Consider the following 21,038-nt stretch of genomic DNA (forward strand, 5'->3'; position numbering starts at 1 on the left):
TAAAAATGCATTCACATCCATTGAGAATTCTACTTACTTAGAATTATTTTAATATTGCTATATCACAAAATGCATTTGGAAGTGCAAATGTAAATGTATACTCCTGTATGCTACAACATCTTATTTGTTACTCTGGGGCTAAATTAACCTTTTCTTTTGAGAATATATTTCTTAGACAATTAAAAACATCAGGAGAGAACATAAATTGTGCACAAACCATAACTGAATTAACAAATAACCTTTCTACTCCTGGAGCTGGAGAGTTAAACTTCAGAGGCTGATCCAACATGCAGTGTTAGCAAAAGTCCTTAGGGAGCTTTCTACCAGCTCAGAAGCAATAGCTCAGTGCCCTCAGGCCCTTCCATCCTCTGCACTCCTTTGACACCAGAGAAATACTCAGGAGTAGCCAGGTTGAAAAAACACCACCGCAGGATAACAGGAGGTGCAGGAAGAGTGGACTACAAGTACTTACTTCACATCTTTGTCAAAACCCTTCTGGAAGAGGACGAAATGGACTAGCCTGTGCTTCTTACAACCTCATCGTAATGTAACTGTGCTCTAATTGCATAAGAATAATAGTCTAAGCATGGTTAAGTCTAGGGTTTAGTTTTTGTATTAGTGTATACCAGTCTTCAGAGAAAGTCTGCATCCCAGACCCATCCAGATTTGTGGCCATGTGGAAGCAAGGGGTTCTTCTCTGTATTGGAGGTTTAGGCAGGATCTATCACAGATGCCTGCTTAAAAAGAAAAGTAAAAAAAAAAATCCAGTGATGTGGCCCCTTGCTCCCTCTTAGAGGACTCACTGAAGCTTTAATTCAGGGCAACTGAGTTTATTTCCCCTCTGTTTTAAGTAGCAACACCCAAGCCTGAACACAGTTTCCTAACACGTTATACACACTGACAACAGTCATCATGGACAGTTACAGGGCTGGGCTTGAGTGTGCACTGGGAGAGGGTGGATCTGATGCTGGAGAGACCACCTTGCACAGTCGAAAAATGAACTCAATAGTACAGGACAAACTAGAATTTCTCTGTCTCCCTTATCCCTGAATGCAGGGGACCTTCATTTTAGAAGATTTAAGAGCATGCTAAGATTAAAAGACTTAGTGGAAAAAAATTTAAATGCAAAAGAAATTAAGCAAAACAATGTAAGTTAAATTATCCCGTATGGGCTCCATGTTGCATATGGCAATCTCACAGGAACAGAAGGTGCTCTCTACAGCCATGAAACCCACTTTCAACAATGCAAAAGAACATGAATAAATAATGTACAATCAAAATCAGTAAATGTGGTGCTTCAGTTGTGGACTTCACCCTCTAGCCATTGTATGTGATATATGTAGTCTCAGCCAACTGGCAGCATGTGAATCAAAAATATCAAAATTACCCAGCTCCTGTCACTGAAGCCTCCCCACAATTAAGCTTAGAGGCTTTAATTATGTGGGTAGATAAAAATCATTTCGAACTACTTCTGTAATGGATTAAGATATATTTAATTAGATTTTATCCATTAAAAAAATCATAAAGAGAATAAATGCCTTGAAACAACTACGTAAATGAATATTCTATACACATTGAAGAAAAATTCAAGTAATTTCCTGTCAATACAATTTTTGTATTAGTGGGTTTGCATTCAGAACTCTAATGTTCTCACGCCAAATGCTTATGCATTCACAACTAGCTTTCTTTTCGAAACTATTACATATTGTACACAGTCCTTCTTTCTCTTTGGTGTAATAAGAACAGAGTGCCAATGTTTGACATAAGGTGCTTCTATTTAGTGATGTCAACATCTATTCTCAGTCAACTGTGCAAAATGATTAGGTCACTTGCATCCCTTTTCATATCATCATACACAATTGTCTCAGTTCTCAGAGATGGAGACATGTAATGTATACAATGATATCTTCATTGTGTGTGTGCACTAGCCACTAACTACTATGCATTCATTTCTTAAGGGTTTTTTACAGTTACTCATTGAATGGTAAATATAGTGCAAGAACATCACCTAAGATACCTGCAGTGCCCTAGATTTTGTTAAAGCATTCCATGAATGATATATAGCACCAGTTGTTTGCCTTATGCACTGTATTTCCACATTCTTTTTCAATAGTAGAGGGTTATAAAATGCTTAGTATATGCATACATTTTAAACCAGGTAAACCAGAAAGGGAATAGCTAGAGAAGGAAAATGCTAATAATTATAATTTGGTATAAAAAGTATATACCTACCACTTGTTCAGAGGGCTATATTTCTGCAATGCTTTAGTTTTTAGTCTAACTGTCTGTAAGATGTTTGCTTTTGCCTTCTCTAGCTTTCATATTTAAATTGTTAATTATAAGATACTGCTCTCCTCAACTCACCCCCCAACAGAATCACAATTCAGATGGGAAGGGGCCTCTGGAGGTCATCTAGTCCAACCTCCTCAATACACAGCTAGTGTCAAAGCTTGACTTGGTCAAGGATGCTAAGACCAGTCTCCAACCTGCTTGTTCCATTGCTTAGTCACTCACTACGACAAAGTTTCTCTTTACACCCAGTGAGAATTTACCTTGCTGCTACTTGTGACTGTTGCCTTTTGTCCTTTTGTTGCGCAACTGTGAGAAGAGTCTAGTTTCCCTATAACCCTTATTAGATACCTGAGATAGTAATTAGATGCCCTCTTAGTCTTTTCTTCTCCAGGACAGATAAACAGCTCCCTCGTTTGCTGTGTGTACATCTCGTGTTTCAGTCCTCTAACAGTATTAATGGCCATTCAAGTCTCTGCAGTTGGTCAGTCTCTTCAGTACTGTGAAGGCTGAAATTTGGCACAGTACTTCAGATGCAGACTCACAAGTACTGAATAGGGGGTAATAATGACTGCCATTGACCTCCTCACTACATTTGTCCTAAGGTAGCCCAGTACATGGTTAGTCTTCACTGCTGGAAGGATGCTCTACTGAGTTAGTATGTCTCAGCCTGTTCACTTCTGCTGTCTGAGTCTCTCTTGTGAAACCTTACAGAACTCTATTATTGCCTTTGCTACTGCACTTCTCTTTCTACAAGCTGTAGAATCTGGTCTTAAAAGGGAGTGGATTCATTTGAATAGTCCAGGCTGCAAAGTTAGGTGTACCAGAATAGAAATAAGCAGAGTAAAATTTTGGCTTAATATGAAAAACGGCAAGAGAAACAGCTGAGAGGTTATATAAGAGTCTCTCAAGGGAACAAGTGGCAGAGTTATGGCTCGCTGCATTCACAACCTAGAGAGGATAAGGCTGTATTAAGAATTTGTTATGCAGCACAGTTTTGTATTAAACGTGTAATTCTTTAAAAGGGTAACAAGTTTGCAACACCTTGTATTTGCTCTATTCTATTCTAGATCCTCAGAACTACCAAATAAGTAAGAAACATTTAATCAGCTTTTAAAAATAATTCTAAACAGAAACTAAATGGGAGGAAGTCACTAGTAAGAGGATTTCTTCTCTAATGTGTACCATTTTGCTGTTTGGCAAGGAAATGCAACTGGAAGTGATTGCATCAAAGTGTCATAAGACTTCTTCCCAACAAAGGATGCCTGCTTTATCAACTATTTCCAGTATTAAAGGTTTTTTCTAAGGTACAGGAGATTCATCTTCAAAATTAATGGTTTGCTCTCTAGGGCAATCTACTGAAGTGCTATATTTTATAAAGCTCATTAACCAAAATTAAGGGTAATGTTATGCTTAATCCAGCAGCGAAAGTCTGACTAATACAAGAAGAATTATTCTAATTTCTTGACAATTCTGTCACTAAGTACTGCCCCTGATCTCAGACTGGGACACACCAGAAATAGATTTTGAGCCCGGAATAACTCTTTATTGCCATATCACAGATCAACATTCACACATACATATGAAATGCTAATCCCAGGAGCAAATCCTCACACTGAAGGACTCATTTCACATCTGTACCATGTTACCCAATTATTTCACCTGTAGATAGTGCTGTCATCCTCATAACTGTTAATAATTTCTTAAAACATTTCTGCTATCTAATCAGAAGTTAATGGAATGGAAAGAATTTCTTTGTGGAATGAAATGAGAGTCACAGCAAAGTCAGCTGGGGAAGATTTTGTCTGTTTGACCTTCTGGCTAGCTGTCAGTCTCCATCCCTTTTCTATGTAGATCAGTCAAAAAGAACTGTCTGAGTACTGAGTTTCAAAGAGACAGTGATACATTGGAACCCCTTTGTACTACAAGAGGAGTTTTTCAATGGCGATCACATTCTTTGCTTCTCACTCTTGATCTGAGCTACTGAGTTTTAAAATCCATATATAAATGGATCCGCTCTCATTCTTTCAAGCATTATAAATGCTCTCCCTACCTTTTGAGGCTTATAAAAATCACCCAATGTATTAAAAGCCTAGTAACTTTATACGTAGAAGGATACAAAATGTAGACCAAATTTTAGAAGCTGAAATATTGGTCAAAGATTGCATAAATTCTACAGGAGCAATAACATAAATAGAGACATACCATTACTGCTCTGAGTCACTTATGCTGGTCCTGTAAAAAGATCACAAGGACAAGTCTTGAATATAGATCTCTAATTACAAGAACTGGAAGATGTATGGTAGCTGTAGTGAGGGGAAGAGAAGCAAACTGTATTTTCTCTCCTTTTTCACAATCACCAAAGACTAGTATTATTCGTCTCTGACTCAATGCTTATATACAGGAGCAGCAGCCAACAGACATACTCTGATCTTAATAGGGTGTCAAACCAACAGAGCAGGATTAAATAGTAGAATCAAGGGCAGCTTAATCCCACCATTATTAATCTTTGAGAAACAGCCTTATTAACTACAACTTACTCTTCTACACCTCTGTCCCATAGTTAGCTAGGCAGGAAAGTAAAAGACCCCAATTATGGTTTAAGAGCTTGATATAAATCCTACTGAAACTGCTGGGGAAAAGCTTCCATTGACTCCTCTGGGCTTCAATTCAGATGATAACTCAAGAAGAAAAAGTCCATAGAATTAGCTGCAACATGCTTGTCTTTCTGAGAAAGATGAAGACATATAACTTAAGGTAGCTGAAACAAAGCAGCACTGAATCATAGAATCATAGAATAGTTAGGGTTGGAAAAGACCTTAATGAAACACCTATCACTTTAATACTTTTTCCATTAGGTTGTTCAAAGAATTTACTAGTTTGGACTACAATCCTCCCCTGCCCAAGGTTTCTGTACGATTCTTCATGTATTTTGAATAGTGTGATTCTGCACTGTAGCAACACTGTGGCTTTAACTATTAAAGATCTAAATTAAAAGTGAAAATTCTGTTACATTCTGCACATTCTCTTATTCTGAACCGTACACTTTTTGAAAGAGAAAGCTTTTCCAGGAAGGTAAGGTCTTGTGCCTCTTACAACTATTTACACCAGTTTAATGACATAATTTAATCACACTAGAACAGATAAGCTTGCAAAGAGTGCACTTTTGCAACACAAACTTAAATTTTATGGGTTAAATTGGATTATATCACCAAAAGAACTCTACTGTCCAAACACTGCTCATTTATTTTAGTGGTTTACTTCAGCATGTCCAGGCAAATTTAGTACCACTTCTTTGTTTCCCCATTGAGCCAAGGCCTTAAATCATATGCAGAAAGAGCATTACCAGGGTTGGTTTTGATGGATATCTTTCTGCCACTGAAACACATTCTATAAATTCTAGCAAAACAGTGTAGCTGGGGGATAACAAGAATTGCAGAAATTGCAAATGGATGTGTACACGTGATCCATACTAGCAAATGCACACAAGTGATTCCAAGTCTAAGAAGTGTGGAATGAAGACAGTTTGCATGTTTCACTGCAGACAGTTTGATAAGACTTTCCTAAATTATGTTTATTAGAAATAGTTACCAAAAATGTTTCTGCCACTATTCAAAAACCATGAAAGCACATATTTGTTGCACATATTTACAGTTTTTATAGATAGCGTGGGACATACTACGTCCAGGACCAGTTGAAGTATCACTGTTACAGGTTTGAAACACATATTAGGCAAAAGACATGGGAGCTTAAATAATTGAATCTACTATGTATACTGTGTTATTTGGAAAGTATGGAGAAAAAAGACATCACTTTCCAATTCCACATACACAAACAGATAACTGCAGCATTTAAATGTTTTGGGAGCAGATTTACCAAAACTAAAACCAAACTAGAACCACCAGGAGTGGTTCAGAATTTAATCAGGCCTTCAGGGAGTTTTAACAAAATCGAAAGTATCCCATTGCCTTTAAATTTCTCATGCACTCATTGCTTGGAATTCATATTGCCAAAGCATCACAAATTCTACTAACAGTTTTTTTTTTCTTTTTCAGTAAAGTAGCAAGGTATGTACCTTTTTATTTTTAAAGAACTTTTCTCAGTCTTTTCTGACTCAAGTTCTGCAAGAGAAGAACTACAAAAATATTAATCCTATTTGCTCCCATACATCTTGGTAACAGTCCTAGAGCAGGGTGCACTTTGTAGCATAACAGAAGCCTCAGGTGAACTGAATGCCAACTCGTCTCTGAAATACTTTTTCACACAAAAGTATGACTTATTTACAGAAGCAACTGCCTATAAAATTTTGTTAAATTATATGCTACAGAAGAGCAACATTTCTCCACCACCCCGATTTAAAATAGGCAAACAGCACTTATTTTTACATTAGGCTTCTAGCTGAAATTCAAAACTGTAGCTAAAATACTACTGTATTAATATTGTAAGAGAAATGTTGAGAGTTCCTTAATTATAGTGCTGCCAGGGGGAACCACTGTTGCAAATACACAAAGAAGGGAGGACTGAAAGAATGAAATTCACCCCTAGAGAAATTCCAACAGAGACAGTTGCATTGTGTCAAGACTGACCCATGCATACTTCCTTAGAAGACTGGTGAGTATTTTTTGCGATGTTCTTCTTTATTTAGTAACCAATAATCTACATATACACCTAAACACATATGACAATTGAAAGCATGTATCTGAAATAGAAGAACTGAATTTAAGGAGTTCAAGCGTTTAGCAATAGCCATAAATCAAGAACTGAAACATGGACAATCATAAGGGAAATGGCACCTGTTGCTCAAGACAGTTATTGGAATATCTGACCAGTAGGAGCCTGTGTAGAAGTACATTTCCTCACTGACAAAGTGGTGAAAACAAGTATCTGAAGTTCAGGTACTGTTACTATACTAACTACGTTTTATTGTTGCAAGTCCTCATCTTGAGAATGCTAGGCCCTTGCTTCCAGAAGCATGAAACACAGGTAATTCTATCTGGCAAGAGGATGCTGTTGGGTGACAGCACTGCTTCTATATCACAGCTTGGATTTCTTGTGGTTGGTACCTTTTTGCTTTAGGTCCCTGAATTAATGGACATTTCAGAACTGCACCATTTGTTTCTCCATTTCCCACCTAACAACAACAGAATCGTTTTCTGATTCTGCATAGGTATTGTTAGAATCATTTATTCTCCTTCATCAAAAGCACAGGAAATCCCATAATGAAGTTTGAAACGTGCTTAGTGCAGGATTTCAACAGTCTTTGAGAGACAGTGCTAGAGATTATAAATTTAATTACAAAGATTAGAAGCAACAAACAACAACACTGCCCTTTCCTCCCACACCAACCACAGACATACTGCAGTCCCCAACCTTTTAATCTCTAGTCACAAGCAATCATAAACTTATGAAGAACTAGCTCAGGCAGTTTTAAATTGTAAAAGTTGCTCTGCTACATTTAATTCTACTGAAGGTTACTGTTTCACACACAGACATCTCTGTTGGCTTTGTACAGTCCACAGCTTTGTTTTACCTGCCTAAATTGTCAGCTAAATTAATTTGCCAGACGCCACACTTTAGCTGCTAACATACATGCACCTATTTTATTCCACTGAGTGTGGAGAAAGTAATCTCAGAGAGAGCAGTAACTTTTTAAACCAAGAACTAAATTTACTATTACTCATCTCATTATGCTTCAAGTGACATAAAAGCCCATAAGCAAGTAAGCTGTGACTAGGATATTAAAGAGCAAATAACACCTCTACAAATACATGCCTTCCACAGATATAGCATTTTTTTACTGAAGCACATGACAAAACGTAAATTAACTTTTGCCCCGACCTGAAGATTTGTTCTCTTCAAGAAGTGAGACCCAATCATAGAAGCAAGAGAAACTAGTGTGGAAACAGTGAGTTTCCAAGAACGTCATTCTGTGACTTAACTATTTAAGCTATGCATTTTACTCAAAAATTCATTTAAATACAGAAAATCAGGCTGGGAAGTGAGACCTGACATTGGAATCGAAGGTGAAGAGAGATATTTGGGTTCTTAGGTGTGCCATTTGCCTTAGTGAGTACTTTGCAATGATGAGATCACTCTCGGTATATATTAAATAATTAATAGCATCATTGCCCTCGTTTTGGCTGGGATACAGTTAGTTTTCTTCCTAGTAGCTAGTACAGTGCTGCATTTTTGGATTTAGTGTGAGAATAATGTTAATAACACACTGAGGTTTTAGTTGTTGCTAAGTAGTGCTTACTCTGATAAAGGATTTCTCAGTCTCTCATACTCTGCCAGTGAGCAGGGGCACAGGAAGCTGGGAGGGAGCAGAGACAGGACACCTGACACAAACTAGCCAAAGGTGTATTCCACACTGCAGCACATCATGCCCAGTGTACAGACTGGGGGAGTTGGCCAGGAGCTGCTGACTGTTGCCTGGGGACTGGCTGGGTATTGGTCAATAGATGGTGAGCATTATTTAGTGTTGTGTTGTGCATTATAATATAATATAATATAATAGTGTTATGCATTACTTCTTTTTAACTTAGATTTTATTACTCTCTCTCTTTTTGTTGTCTCCCTTTTCATTACTGTTATAATATTCATATCTTTTATTCCAATTATTAAACTGTTTTCACAATTTAAAGAGGTTTTACCTTTTCTCCACTTCTCCTTCCCCTCTCACTGGGAGGGGAATGGGTGAACAATCAGTTGCATGGCACTTAGTTGCCAGTTAGGGTTAAACTGCGACAATCAGAACTTGCATACATGTAATATTATATACTGGCTTTCAGGAACCGCATTACCTATAAAATGACTTCTATTTTTGTTCATAAAGTATATATTTGTCTTTGATGATGTGCTGGATGAGGCTCATTAAATTACTAATGTAACTATTAAAGCTATTAAGTTACAAATTTTGAGGGATCAATTCACAGCACATTGAGATAAGCATAAATCCAAAGTAAACCAAGTGCTGTTCACTTCAATGATCCTCCTATGAGGCTCTGAATTTCAAAATGTCTTTTTCCTGAGAGCATTAACCCCATTTTTGTATGACCTTCCCTGGCCAAAACACTGAAGTAATTATTTCTAGGGCTCACAAAACATTCTGTTTGGTAGTCTGTAATGATGGGAGGAAATGCCTGGATTGTGTTTACTTTGGGATCCCAGGGGAGAGATTGCTCCCTAAGCTTCCTGACAAAATGCTTATTTTTATTCACATTGTCACTGTGTTTTCCCATGAACAAATATTTGTACTTCAGAGGAAATGTTTCAGTAACATGTATGAGTCAGGGTAAGCAACACCTTCACTTCCCTTTATTATGTGAAAGCAATTTTGCTTACATGAGGAAGTAAATAAATAGATTTCCTAGAGATGCCTGGGAAGGGTCATACTTGCAGCAAAGCAGTCTTGAAAATATTGGCAGCATGTCACTGCATTAGATGACCTGTAGAGGTTTCATCTGTAATTGCAAGAACTGAACACTTTAGAGATTCATTGTTTCCTTTGTTCAGAGAGGCAGCCCGTTATTGTACAATCCTGTCTTAATTAAAATATTTTCCTTTCTGGCAAAGTTTAGTAGCGTGTTATGTTCTTATCTGCATTATTATTATATACATTTAGTACATATGGAAAGATATAAATCTACCTTTTGTTAATGCTTCTGAACATATAACAAACTGGGAAGGCCAATGGGTAAAAACAACCTAATTTTGTTGACCAGTCCAAAATCTGAGCAGGTAGCTTCATATAGAGGTCATAGACAACCTGAATTTTCCTGTGATCCTAAATTAAGGAGATTTATTTTATTTTACTAACTTACATGCTTACTGTATGAATCTGTGAAGATCTGAGTGTGGGACTTGGCAAAAGCATTATTAATATGCATCTGTAATTCAGGCTGGCAACAGCCCCACCTTTTTCCTAGGCTGCACAGAGCAGGAACAGAGAAAGCTGCCTGGTAGCATAGAAGAGTACCTATGTATTTTTGGTACGCACTCTTTCTTAATCCCAGGATCTCACTCATTTCTTGCACCTTCAGTCAGCCTGCATAAGTATTCACTCTTGAAAATTAGACTGCACAGCTTACATTTCTTTGATGCTTTGAAGAAAAACTTGACACTGGGTCAAAAGCTACTATGTGCAGAATCCACCCATTACACTAGTTCTGCAACAATGCAGATCCTTTACACATGTTTTCATCTACTGGAATATTAGAACAAGTCTGGCTAATCCTGTAAGTGAAAGGATTAATTCTAGGGCTTTTCAGTTAAGACTTTCAGTACAAATTTCTCCAGATCACAGGTGCTATAATTTTAAAACACCTGCCGAAAAGCTGCTGGACAGAACAGCAGCAGTGACAGACAATGCTAAGTGAAATTAGCCAGTTTTTCTTTTATTCTTTTTTTTAAATTTCTCCCTAAAAATACTTACCTCACAGGAGAAAGTAATGTTCATATCCATTTTTAACAGCTTGATCAAAAGCAGAAGTCCATTAAAGATATTTCATGTCTTTCTCTTACTGCAGCACTCCTGAAAGGGAAAGGAGAAAAAAAAGAATGAAAAAAAAAGAGAAAGAATAAGCCTTACTGTTTTCAACCTAAAATTACAATACATGCAACAGCAAAGACATTTCTTATGATCCATTTCATATTGGAAAACAGGCCTCTCAACAAAACAGCCTTTCAAAGTTTAAAACAGATTAATTGAATATCTGCATCTTCAACCCAATGCCATGAAGAAATCATGGGTAGATAGATGAGCTTTTGAGCATCATTGGAGATGGACACAGCTCTGTTAAACAGAACTTTTTCTTGAATAATTTTCCTCTGGATTTAGGAAAAAAGAAAAAAAAAACCCAAAAAACAAAAAACACATTTCATGTCAGAACCAAACACTGCTTATCACAGTTAACCAGTTCTTCATAGATTAGCTTAAAGAGGGTTTTATTTTTGCCCACAAGACTTTAAAAGATAAGCTGCCAGCCTGATGATGTGTGAACTGGGACTTTTGTGTTGCTTTCACCTTTAGTCACAAATGAAATTAATCATACAAGTGAATCATTTGGTTTGGTAAATGTCTGCATTACTGTGGCTTGGTTTCCATCCAGGAGCAAGGCTGAGGTTTTCCAAGAACCTAAGGTGAGAGCAACATTGATTTCACCTCAGATGCTGCTCTAAATGCAACACTCAATGATACAAGTAGCTTTCAGGTTTCATGCTATCTTGAAAAGCAGAAGTGAAAGGCAGATTCTCCGCTGAAGAGGCTGGAGACTTGCTTATCTTTTCTAGGCATTTCTCCCTCCTTAACAGCAACATTTAGGAGTTGAATTTACAATTCAAGTTAGTTTCTCACAGAAATTCCCATCTTCTGTAGACACTCTTCACAATAGTGAGGGCAAACAGGAAGATGAACTAACACCTCATTCCATCTTTGTGGAATAGGCAAGCCACCGGAATTGACACTAGAGCTAGAGGCATGATATTTACAGCCATTTAGATGTGCTTCCCTTCCCTGGAAGCAGCGTTGCTAGCTATCCATAAGCATTTTAGTGGCCAAGGCCATATTTGTCTTCCTCAACTGCCATGTTTCATGCAGCTATGACTGTTGAGGATCTTCTCACCATCTTTTCTATTGTGTTCACCCTGACTTTCTGAAGGCAGGCCCTTAAAGTCTCCACACATAGCTCCATTTGTGAGCCCTACAAATAACAGCCTTTTCCCACAGTGAAACAAAACCCCAAATAATTAATTAAATAGTGGCATTAAAACACACAGGGCTCTCAAAATATTTAATACCGATTTATGTGACAGTTTACCATTCATGACTGTTCATTTGTTGCCTCAGTGGTGATGGCAGATCAGAAGTTATTTGCAACTTCTTTAAAAAAACAAACAAACAAACAAAAAAAACAACCCAAACCAAAACCCAACCAAAAACCAAAACCAAACAAAAAGGAGATTGGGTTTACCCGATCATAAACCTCAGAGATTTCTGTTTTTATTACGCTGAGACATTTCACATTTCAACCAGCCTTTCTGTGCTTTGCCCTCATTAAAACCTACAGACATAGCCTCCGCAGGTACATTGAGATCCTTCTCACTCTGAAACAGACATGCAAAGCCCTTCTACCAGCTCATTCAAAATTCTTATTCAGAAGCCATTAATTATTTACATTATTGTTGTCTTAAAGGCCACACTGAGACTCTCCTGCTTGCTGAGACTTTTTTGTTATGCTGTAAAGTCAGACCAGTTGTTGGAAGAGTGTAAACGGATAGAAATGTAGTTCAACCTGATTTTCACCATTACTAAAGCATAAGCCTAAAAGTTCCACTTCACAGAAAAAAAAAAAAAAGTTTCTGTGTTCCAACCCTGTGACCCTCAATCTTACTTCTGCTTTCTGGGTTTGAAGATAATTGGGACCACAAAAGAAAAGTTCTAATATTAATTAGCATTGTGCTGCCTGATTACAACTCCAGATTATAAATATCTTCCCTACCATGGTAGTGGAAGATCTTTTATTTCTGTGATGAAGATCTGCACTCAGAATAATACAGCTGCCAAACCTTAAATGCAACTTCCTTTTCTGAGTCTTGAGTTCACAGCTGAAAAGAGAGCTAGCTTTATGTGACTCTTACCCTGTGTGCTTGCACCAGAGAGCATCAGTTCTAGCAGTGGCACTGCAATTCCCTCTCTCAACCATCTGCTCCTCACTCAGGCAGGCATTACATGAACTAATGCTCACTATGGTGCTGTCTGCAGGACCTGCAATAAGGTCACCATAAGCTGAGGGACAATAAAGTCAGGAACAAAGAGTAATTCAGCAAGAGGTATATTGATATAGTCTTATTCTCCAAGGTGAAGAACTTCCTTTAAACAGGCAGGAGAAGAGCAGCAGGTGGCCTGTTCCCGCAGGTTGACAGATGACACAACTGCAGCGCAATCCAGGCCCAAGTCTCCCAAGAAGACGAGACCATGTTGAACACTGGCCTCCCTGGGTGGCTCCTTTGTGCCAATGCACAACCAGTCATGTATGATCTGGCCTAGAAGCTTCTTCTACAGACAAGTAATTCTGCTAACACAATGACACTAGAGAAAACTCAAGGAAAAACTCAGCCCAATTTTCTCCTCAAATCCATTCCAGCTTCACCTCTGGCTTGTTCAGTAGCTGAAGCTGATCCAGTCTTTTTTTCTCACACAGTTTTAAGATTATTACCAAACTAACAATATTGAAGAATTTTATCCTCTCAACCTGCATAAGAGCTTCCTTTTACTTGCCTATCATTTCTATGTTTCATGTATCTGTAACATCATACATTTACAGTACATCTGCCCAAATCTCTTCAACAAACTTAAGAGGGATTAGGTGGAAAAAAAGTAACTGCTTATAAGCATAATGTTTCTGCTTTGCTTAATATGGCCTTACTTCAAGATTTTGCTTTTAAAAGTTCAAATATTGAAAAAATTTCAAGTAAAAGAAAGAGCAGCCCCTTAGTCCACTGTTGTAATTTTTACTATGACACACCTCACTTGCTGTGCATTACACGGTTGAACAGACGATAGAAATTTTGCTTCCCATTGATACCTAACCCAACATTTCCTCTTAACATAGTTTCAAACCTTTAATATGCCAGAATCTATAGTAAATGCATGTGTTTTGCCCTTCCTACTTCAGTTTAGGCAAGTGTGCTTTTTCTGGGGTGTCCCTAAGCGATAAATGATTTTTTTTTCCTGTATTGATTACATAGACAAAAGTAATGACATAGGATGCAAATACTTTTATTTAACTAAGTACAAATGATGGCATCTGGTAAGAAGTTGTCAGTCAGGTTCTAAAAGAAGACAGGATTCCATGATTACCACTAAACCCTACCTTAGGAGCACACACAATGACTCAGTTCTAACAGCTGTTAAACAAAAGTATATGTACTAAAGCTCTAATTTCCTATGCCCCCTTCTCTGAAGGAAAAAGTTTTACCTTTTTATGATTCGTGAGACCTGCTAAATTGCTGGGCTGGATATGGCCCACTGCTTCCCCCCCAGATGTTCTCAACAGCTGTAAGGAACAAAAGGGGCTCTCTAACTTCCTCCTGCTACTCTTTTTAGAGATACATGCTTCTTCATAACCAGCTCCTCTTGTATCTGGTTCTCTGTGTGCATTTGCACTCTGTACTGATTGCAAATTTCATTCATGTAATGCAGAGACCCATTAATAATTTAAGATTAAAATGGAACCCAAGGGCAGGAATATTCCATTTTTACTCATGTGATAGATGTTACTTTGCTCGTACGTCAACTCAAGTTATCTTTGGGCATGCTACATTAATTCAGTAAATTGCTTTTCAAACAAAGTACATGTAGAAAGAGCCTAGAGAATCTATATAAGAGGTAACTAATTTTTAGGGCAAATGTGTCAGATCAATATCTGGAAAGTAAAATACAAACAGATTTTAGCTTTGCTCATAGTGTTTTCAAAAAGAGGGGGTAGACAGAATAAGCAGTATAAAGAAGCCCTCTGCACAAACAAGTAAAAGTCATATCAGCCGTAGCGATAAATAGCGCAGCACACTATTTACAACGTCCTCAACGACAGAATAACTACATCTAACGGTATTTAACAACTCAATAGCGTTGCAGCAGGACCGCCTGCACACCCAAGGGAACGGTCAGCACTCTTAGCCTTACCGGGGAAGGGTACGGGACACCAGGTCAGGCCAGGCAGGTGCCGGGACGCCCCAGAGGCAGGACATAGCCCCGCTCAGATCTCTGGAGCAGTCGTTAAGACCTGCCCCCTCAGAGGGGTGCGGCGGGCAGCGCACCTCAGCCCTCAGGGCAGCGCGTCCCGAAGCCCCTCAGTGGCTCGGCCTCCCGCTGAGCTCCTTTCTCCGCGGCAGCTGCCAGCGGCTCCGGCACCGCCAGCTTCCCCCGTTGCTCGGATCCAGCGGAGCTCGCACCCCGTCCGGCCCCGCCCCAGACCCGCTGGGTCCCCCGCGTCCCTACGCGTCCGGCACGGCAAGCGCCTCAGGAGACTGGGGCAGCGCCTGGCACCAGGGGCGCCTGCTTCTCTTCCTCCTCGCCCGCCTGAGCGCCACCGGGAACGCGCCTCTCACCTGAGCGCGGAGCGGGACCCGCTGAGGAGAAGGGTAGAAGCGTCAGCCGCCGCGCAGCGCTCTGTTCTGCTTTGCCTGGCGCAGCTCACCTCGTCAGCGGTGCGGTGCTGTGTTATACGGTACGGTACGGCACGGCACTGTACTGTACGGTACAACACTACACTGTACTGTACTGTACAGCTGACCGACCCGGCCCGACCCGCCCTGCCCTGTCTTGTGCTGTCTCGCCCTGCCCCGCCCCGCCCGCCCGGCGCACCCCAAGCAGCCAACCAGCCCCCCGGGGCGGGCTGCCCGGGGCTGTCACGTGACAGCGCTCTAGCACGCGGTGCCGTTAGAGCCGTTAGAGCCGTTACATCCGCGCGCGCCCGCTGTGGGGGAAGGAGGGGGGAGGAGGTGGCGCCACTGCCCGGCTGAGGTGCGACGGCTCCTTCGGGCCCTGCAAGGGTGCACCCATCCCCTCCGTCCCCTCCCTCCCCACCGTGCCCGGAGGAGAGCCACGTTTCCTGCCCTCGGGAGAAACCGTTTCCAGGAATTGAGGGGCTGCTGAGGCAGGAAATCCTGCGGGGCACAAACAGGGGAGCGGCCGCGCTGGCGGCGCCGGGATCGGGCATCCTCCAGGGGGAGGTGTCCTGACTTACCAGGGACACCCACGACCTGTGTAAGCACATGCATAAGTGATGGATGGGTTTACAAGATAAGGGTCTGTGTGTTTCTATGGCGTGTGTATACATTTATGTTTAACATTTCTATCTGCTGAGTGAATTACGCCGTGCTGTTCACCTCAGTTTCCCTGCAAAGAGTTTTTATGCTGAATCATAGCTAAAAAGCAACATTAAGCCTGTATTCCTACCAGGATGCTTCCCACTTACACTGTTCTCAGGGCATCTGACCTGTCTAGCAATAATACACTAACAGAACTCTTGAAAGAGAAGAATAGTGGGAAGTCATAACTAATCCATCACCGTTTGGTATTTAAAAGGGTTGTAGAGCATATTGCTGAAATACGTAGCTGAAGTTTGGGGAATGGTACAGTAACCTGGTATTACAGGAATTCTCTGGTTACTCGGTGTCTTGGACTTGATTTTCCATCCTGGATCTTCCTGTTTGTGGGTTCAGGAGGAGTTTTGAGAACTGTGGAGACCAGGCACTCTGCAGTTGCCAGTGCTTCATGTCACCCAGCAGTGACATTTAAAGTTAGTTGTGGAGAGTTTCTGGCAACATAGCTCATCTAGGCTAAAGAAGTGGTACATGGTCTAAAGACGGCAGGAGCTGGCAGTATTGCAGGTAGAGGCAGGCTAGCTTTGCTGTCAAAATGTATTCCTGTTTAAAAGGCAGAGTCAAGCATCCTGTTTAGAACTTACGAATCTAGCCCCCTGAACATGAAAGCCAGAACAAAAGCAGTGTTCACTGAATTTGCTTTCTTCTTTTGGTGATTTCTATTTCATGTGCTTTCCTATGGAGTCATGAAGGCCTGAAATTTACCTGTATCAGTGCTGCTGTATACATGCATATTGTACCAGTACATGCTGTATTGATATGCTGAACTGTGCAGCAGGGTGAATTAGCCTATGTGTAGCTCCATGCTGCCATGGATAGAATGCCTTCAGCACATAAATCGTCCCTTTGGAGTACTGTCAAACACTAGCATACCCTCTGCTTTAACTTTGTAAAAGAAATGTGGGATGATAATCTCAGGATTCCAAGAGCTTGGCCTTTACAATCAATAACAGTTGGTATTGTAAGCCCCTTATTAAGGAAGCAAAAAGAAAAGGTGTTAACAATTTGGGTAAATTTTAAGATTTGGAATAAGTCCTGAAAAAGAACTACATTTGCAGGTGTGGTACCAATGGCAAAGGAAGATTGCTAGTTATTCCCTAGGAATGGAAGACTTATTTTGTTTAGAAAGAGTTTATTCAGAGTTCTGGTAACTCATATGTAGAAACCCAATGAGGAAGTTTCCATAGTGCTTCCACAGCATTTGTGTGCGAAGTGTGTAGTTGGGCAATTTCACTTAGTACAAACTGTCTAAATTCCTGTAATTTTTACTGGGAACACACTACACCAAGGCAATTGGAGCAGACAGCTGAGCTCACAAGGTTATCATCTGTATCTGTTCAGAAGACAGCCTCAAATCTTGTATTGGCTAACATTTTTAGCTCTGCTAACTAAGCCCACATGCGGTAAAAGTCAACCTATAGCGCAGGTTATATAGTTTGCTTTAAATCAACTGCATTTTGTGAACGCTGAATGACTTCTTTCTATTTCATGTATTTCACTTAGCATTTCAAAATGAATTTAGGTTGTGTGAGAAGGTCTTGACTGACAGTTTTGGAAACTGAACTCCTGTGTTTAATCCCAGACGGGGTACAGCACAAGGAAGATTTTCAATGCTACTAGGCAGGAAACTTTTTGCTAGGCTGAAGATAGTCCCATTCACTTACTTTCCCAGTCCAGCAAATTAAGGATTTCCTGTTTCTTCACTGCTCTGTAGTTACTGGGTCTAGGATATTTTTGTTATATGAAAACTATGCCTTAGATACTAAACCAGCATGTTTAATTCAGAAAAAGCTGGTATTTAGTAAGTCATCTGTTTTTTAAAGTATGATTGTTCTGTTTCAGCCTAAAATTAGTTACATAGTAGTTTGGAAAGCTGATGGTCTACAGCACACTAGCTTTGTTTTCACCAGCTGTGTTTTATTGTCTTTACTGATTTTTGCAAACAATTTTATTTATGGTTTTAAGATGCAGCTTCTTTTTTTGTGTAAAATTGCAGGTGTTGAAGCTATAAGCAGAGGTGGAGGGTACGATATTGCCATTCAAAGTGCACGTGGAATAGATGAGGAGAAGCTGTGCAAGTTCTAGGCTTCCAGGAATGGATGCCAAAGCATTTTATTAAATTTGCTGCTAAGAATAATTGCTGGCTGACAGTTGTGTAACTTTTATGACAATATCTCTTGACCCAGTCATAAGACAGATTGATAGCAGTCATGATGTCAAGACTGTGATTGCATTGCTCCCCATTCACAGACGACACTGTAGTCACAAAAATATTTATGATCGTGAGTCTTTTCATTGCTGTACCATTGTATATGAGCTGCAGTTATGTTATTCTGACTACAGTAGCTCCAGGTGACTCATGCCTTCCACTGTATGTCTGGGTTCTTAAAGGATAATAAGATTGGGAGAGGTTTGTGTTCTGCAGAAAAGTGATGCAAAATCTGTTCTGTGATGTTCATTTGTCCACTTCAGTACCCACTAAACATATAGGATGGAGCTAGACTGCCTGAACTTTCCCAAAGTCCTGACACCTGTTTTCGAAGTGTGCCTCAAAGCATTAGGTGTCACAGCTAACAGGGTGTAGGCCTTTGTGCTGAGGTGGATAAGGAGTGTTTGTGCCCTCAGTTCTGCTAAGTGAACTGCAGTGACGAGGGAGGTCATATGGGAGGTGGCAATGAGCAGATCTCTGGTCTTTCCAGATAGGCCTGGAAGATGGTGGCTCATTATGGTACAGTTTATTGATATAGTTTAGTATTTTACTCTGTATTGTCACAAACAGATGCTTTTATATTTTAATCTCGATTGTCTTAGGGTTATGGCTGGTTACTGTAGCCCTTTATGGCCATGTATGAGAGGAGCAGGCTTCAGATAGTGGCATTCCATCTCTTGAGTATTCTCTGCCTCTGGTTGCATCCTCCAGTAGGCTGTGGCCAGCTCTGACTTACATTCCTATGCCCTGTCATTTGATTTTAAGGCAGGTGGAACTCCTGTTTTCCACATCTTTTTGTGGCAAACATTATACTGGCCTTGTGGCTGCTTTTTTGTCCCAAATGACATCAGAACCACAGTGATTTAGATACTGGGGGTTTTCACAGCCTTTCTTAGAAGGCTATGGCTTTAAGCTGTAATTCAACAAAACATTACAGAGTAGTGGGAGGTTTTAGTTCTTTGCTACAAGGTTTTGGCAAGCCCACACCTAAACCACTGTCCATAGTTCAGTGGAAGTTGTGAACAGAGCAACAGCTGAATAAAATGTCAGAGGGCATATTTTAACCTTTTGCTGAAGGTTTGCATCATCTTTATAGGCTGTTATAAAAACATCATTCAAAACACTGAAGTAATCATCAACGTGAATCACATTGTGTTCGTTCTACACAAATCTACGTAAGACTGGCTGAGTTTTGTCTGGGTAGATACTGGCTTGGAAACTACATGAGAGAGAAGGGATTTCACTGGCAGATTGTTGTAACAGTGAAATATTTTAGCCTAAGCAGAAATACTAGTTAGATTGTGGAAATGCCAAATCAGAATATGTAACAGTCATGCAGAGGGAATCCATTCTTAATTTTAGGAAGCCTACCTGAATCTCCCATTCCTTTGGGACTCAGAAATAGTAGGAGTTAAATGACAGCAGAATTCTGGACATGTAGTAGTTCTAACAAAAAAAAACCCCTTTTTTTAACTCTGCTCTGATGGACAGTTTCTGTTTATCCAGCATCACTCATAATGGCCTTCATACAGCTCCTTCTTCTTAAATATATCAGTTCAAATGTAAAAGAACTCTGGAGAACAAACTGGGTCTGCCGTGGTTGCTCCTTCACACCTCCCATTTATCTTGAGATAGGTTACAACAAGTAAGTAAGGATATGAACTGTGACTTTGTTTCTGTCTCTTCACAAATACTGCTTACAGTACCAAATGGCTTTGGCTAAAATAAGCCAGTCTGTATAATTACAGAAAAAACAGTGCCTTCTGATATCTCAGATAATGATATGCATGCAAAGATGGATACATACATGTTTGAAATAGCAACACTGGCAATTTTTTGAGTTTTGAAGCTGTGTTCTAATATGTTATTGTAATTACATGTAGTTGTTGAATGTTTGAGCCTCATGTAAGCATCCTTTTCCAGACCTGGTAATAGGCTACCATCCATAAAAGGAAAATTAACTATATATATAGTATTTCTTCATGCTCTTTAATCTTCTAGTCTCTTTTAATTGCTTTGTTCTTTCTTGTATTTATCAGCTAAAATAAAATGTTTTTAAAAAAGTCCTTAATGAAATCAATCACTGTCAAAGGTTCATCATTGTTTCTAGGTATTGATTGCTACTCTGCTAGAACTTTCAAGAAGCACCAGAGTTTTTTAAGAATTGTAGTTTGAAATATTCCAGGAAAATTCAGATGGATTGAAATCTGAGGAAAGTACATGCCAGCTGGTGTAGTTAGTGTTGTTACTTGTTATTTGACTATCAGCTTTGAAGTAGGTGCACTAAAGTAAACTTTCAACAGTTCATAAAGAGTTAATATGCATATTCAGAAGTATGTAATATTTTGGTTGAGCCATCAAAATTGTAAATCCTGATATTACTTTTTTGTCTATGATAAGTTTTAAAGGTATATTAATCATTCAATTAACTTTTGAATATTATATTTGTATTTCTATATACTTTAGAAGCTATAAGCTATTCTGGATTTCTTTTAAGGTTTCTATAAATGTAGTAATAAATTAATGATTTTTTTTCCCCTTCAATTATGATCTATTATGAATAAAAACATCTTTAATTTCTCTGTTCCTCATCCAGTAGACCTCCAGCCGCAAGTGTTACCATTTGACTGACATATACAGTTTAGAAATATTT

The 21,038-nt window shown here is 39.5% G+C and overlaps 1 protein-coding gene across 2 annotated transcripts in view; it reads right to left on the bottom strand.

Annotated features, from left to right (window-relative positions):
* The window catches only part of RHOBTB1 (Rho related BTB domain containing 1), a 55,435-nt gene extending 39,927 nt beyond the window's left edge, over positions 1–15,508 (bottom strand). For both annotated transcript variants that reach the window (XM_031053442.2, XM_031053441.2), the window contains exons 1-2: positions 15,400–15,508; positions 10,724–10,822 (exon numbers count right to left, since the gene is read on the bottom strand). The gene's annotated coding sequence lies outside the window, so the exon portion shown is untranslated. The remainder of the gene's footprint in view (positions 1–10,723; positions 10,823–15,399) is intronic.
* Between the last annotated feature and the right edge of the window lie 5,530 nt (positions 15,509–21,038).

The sequence above is a fragment of the Melopsittacus undulatus genome, chromosome 4, assembly GCF_012275295.1.
Source record: "Melopsittacus undulatus isolate bMelUnd1 chromosome 4, bMelUnd1.mat.Z, whole genome shotgun sequence".
NCBI classification, from domain to species: domain Eukaryota; kingdom Metazoa; phylum Chordata; class Aves; order Psittaciformes; family Psittaculidae; genus Melopsittacus; species Melopsittacus undulatus.